The following is a 2,857-nucleotide window of genomic DNA, read 5'->3' as shown; positions in this document are numbered from 1 at the left end:
CCCACCCCAAACACACACGCACAAAGTACTAAAACAACACGCCCACACACAATGCACGTACAAACACACTAACACACAGACAGACACACCCGAGACACCATTACTACTTCTTACACGACCTTCTCCGCGTCAGTGTGTCCGCAGCCATGACTTGTTGCACACGGGATCCAGCCAGCTAAACATTCTACTTCTGTACGGACTTACGAACGCAGGAACGAACGCACGCACGCACGAACGGACGTAGGCAGGGACGCACGCACGGGCTCACTCACTCACTCCAGTAACCCGCGCGGAGACTCATAAAGTGACTTTGCGAGCTGTGGAGAATTCTGTTTTATTATTATTATTACTTTTATTATTAATGATTAAATTATCCGTGACTTTGACTGTGGGGGAAATTTCCACGTGATAAGTAGAGTGCAAAAGTTCGTGATACGTGAAGAGAGAGAGAAAAAAAAGTGTATTGTGAAGTGTTTTTATTATTATTATTATTGTTAAAACAGAATTGACTTGTGTTCGCCAGGATTGCTACGCTGCTACGAAGGAGAATCAGGTGTAAAGAAGGTGAGGTGATAAAAATGTGAAGGATAAGGAGAAGAGGGAGAGGAAATGGAAGAGAGAGAGAGAAAGAGAAAGAGAAAGAAAGAGAGAGAGAGAGAGAGAGAGAGAGAGAGAGAGAGAGAGAGAGAGAGAGAGAGAGAGAGAGAGAGAGAGAGAGAGAGAGAGAGAGAGAGAGAAAGAAAGAAAAAAAGTGAAAGAGCGAAAGATAAATACGTAAAAAATAACAACAATAGTGAAAGAAAGGTGAGATAATAAATATGTGAAGGATAAGGAGAAGAGGTGGAGGGAGTGGAAAAGAAGAAGAAAGAAAGAGAGAGAGAGGAGAGAGAGGAACATAAAAAAGTGAAGGGATAAACATGCAAAAAACAACAACAACAACAACAGTGAAAGTGACAGACAGAAAAGTGAGAACCCAAGAAATTTATTAAAAAAAAAGAAGAAAAACGACGGAGAGAAACGAAACCAAAACAAAACAGGAAAAAAATAACCCGGAAAACCCAAAACAGAGAAAAACAAAACAACAAGACGAACGCTAGGAAATAAAACCAAGCGGAGATAATTGCGGAATGGAGCGAGCGAGAGGCAGGGAAGGGCACGGGTCGGGTGAAGGGTAGAGAAGGTAGAGGCCGGACGGGTAGGTCGAGTGATGACGTCACGCGGATTACCTGTGAGCGTGTGTGCGTATGTTTGTGTGTGTCCGTGTGTCCCTGTCTGAATGTCTGTTTGTTTGTCTGTCTCTCTGCGTGAGAATGTATGTTTGTGTGCGTATGTTTGTGTGTGTATCTGTATGTCAATATATGTCTGTCTGTCTGCCCGTCCATTCGTCTGTCAGTGTCTGTGTCTGTCTTCCTATTCTCTCTCTCTCTCTCTCTCTCTCTCTCTCTCTCTCTCTCTCTCCACTCTCTCACTCTCTCACTCTCTCTCTGTCTGCCTCTCAGTCTCTCTCTCTGTCTGTCTCTCACTCTCTCTCTCTGTCTGTCTCACTCTCTGTCTGTCTCTCACTCTGTCTCCGTCTCGCTGTCTCTCTGTCTCTGTCTCAGTCTCTGTCTCTGTCTCTGTCTCTGTCTCTGTCTCTGTCTCTCTGTCTCTCTCCTCTCTCTCTCTCTCCCTTCTCCTCTCTTCTCTCTCTCCTCTCTCCCTCCCTCCCTCCCTCCCCCCTCTCCCTCCCTCCCTCCCTCTCCTCTCTTTTCTTCTTCTTTTCTCCCTCCCTCCCTCCCTCCTCCCCCTCTTCTCCTCTCTCTCTCCTCTCTCTCTCTTCGCTCTCCCTCCCTCCCTTCCCCCTCCTTCCTTCCTACCTTCCTTCCTTCCTACTTTCCCACCTTCCTACCTACCTACCTACCTACCTACCTACCTACCTACCTACACATATCTATTTGTCTGCCTCTCCGTCCGTCCGTCTGTCTCTCTAAGTCTGTGCTGATAAAACCATACGGTTTCGAGTTATATCGAATTCCAGACATCAGATGCTGACATCAGTCTAAAGGAAGAGTATTTGTTTTGTGTTTGTTGTGCTCAATTTAGTCCAAAAAATTGAGAAGCGTGACGTGTCGCTGCGAGGGAATCAGCTGTACATCTCGATCAGCTGACCATGAAGGAGTACAGGGTGGTTCAGAAAAGGTTCTAGGTCTCGGGTGGTTTTGTAGGATAGGGGGTATCAAAAGCAGCTCTAGATCTCGGATGTGTGTTTTTTTTTTATTTAGTACAGGGTGTATCAAAATAAAACTTCTCGGTCTTGGATACATGTGTAGTACAGGATGTATAAAAAAAAATCTATGTAGCACAGGGTGTCTCAAAAAAGCTCTCGGTCTCGGATACCTATCTATTACAAGGTGTCTCGGTCTCAGATTTATATGTAGTACAGGTTGTCTCAAAATAAAAGCTCTTGGTCTCGGATACGCATGTAGTACAGTGTGTCTCAAAATGAAAGCTCTCGATCCCGGATACATATATATTACAAGGTGTCTCAAAATAGCCTCGCGATCTCGGATACATAGTACAGTGCGTCTCAAAAGCAGCATTCGTAGCGACACACACTTTTCTTTTTCAAACTTTCTCCCTTTCCATTCGCGCTTTGTCTTATATTTTTCTTCATTATTCGTTTTCTTGTATTTTCTCTCTTGTCATTGATGGGGTGTGTTGGTAATATTGCTGTTATTTTAACCTTCTCCATCTCCCACTTTCATTCGTGATTAGCTAATAGGTTGATTAGAACACCCAAACAGTATTGTTGAAAATCAATATTATTGTTGTTGTTGTTATTATTGTTATTATTATTATTATTATTATTATTATTATT

At 43.6% G+C, this 2,857-nt stretch overlaps 1 protein-coding gene across 2 annotated transcripts in view; it reads left to right on the top strand.

The window, feature by feature from the left end:
• Positions 1-2,857, top strand: part of LOC119595727 (kelch-like protein 26) — a 22,618-nt gene that overhangs the window by 9,390 nt on the left and 10,371 nt on the right. Inside the window, exon 1 of one of the 2 annotated variants that reach the window (XM_037944838.1) lies at positions 111-564. The exons of the other annotated variant lie outside the window; for it this stretch is intronic. The gene's annotated coding sequence lies outside the window, so the exon portion shown is untranslated. Of the gene's footprint in view, positions 1-110; positions 565-2,857 lie in introns of those variants that run through there. 2 annotated transcript variants of the gene reach the window in all.

This window comes from Penaeus monodon, chromosome 36 (genome assembly GCF_015228065.2).
Source record: "Penaeus monodon isolate SGIC_2016 chromosome 36, NSTDA_Pmon_1, whole genome shotgun sequence".
NCBI classification, from domain to species: Eukaryota; Metazoa; Arthropoda; class Malacostraca; order Decapoda; family Penaeidae; genus Penaeus; species Penaeus monodon.
The sequence above is the reverse complement of the archived record's forward strand: the minus strand, read 5'-3'. Positions and strand labels throughout refer to the sequence as shown.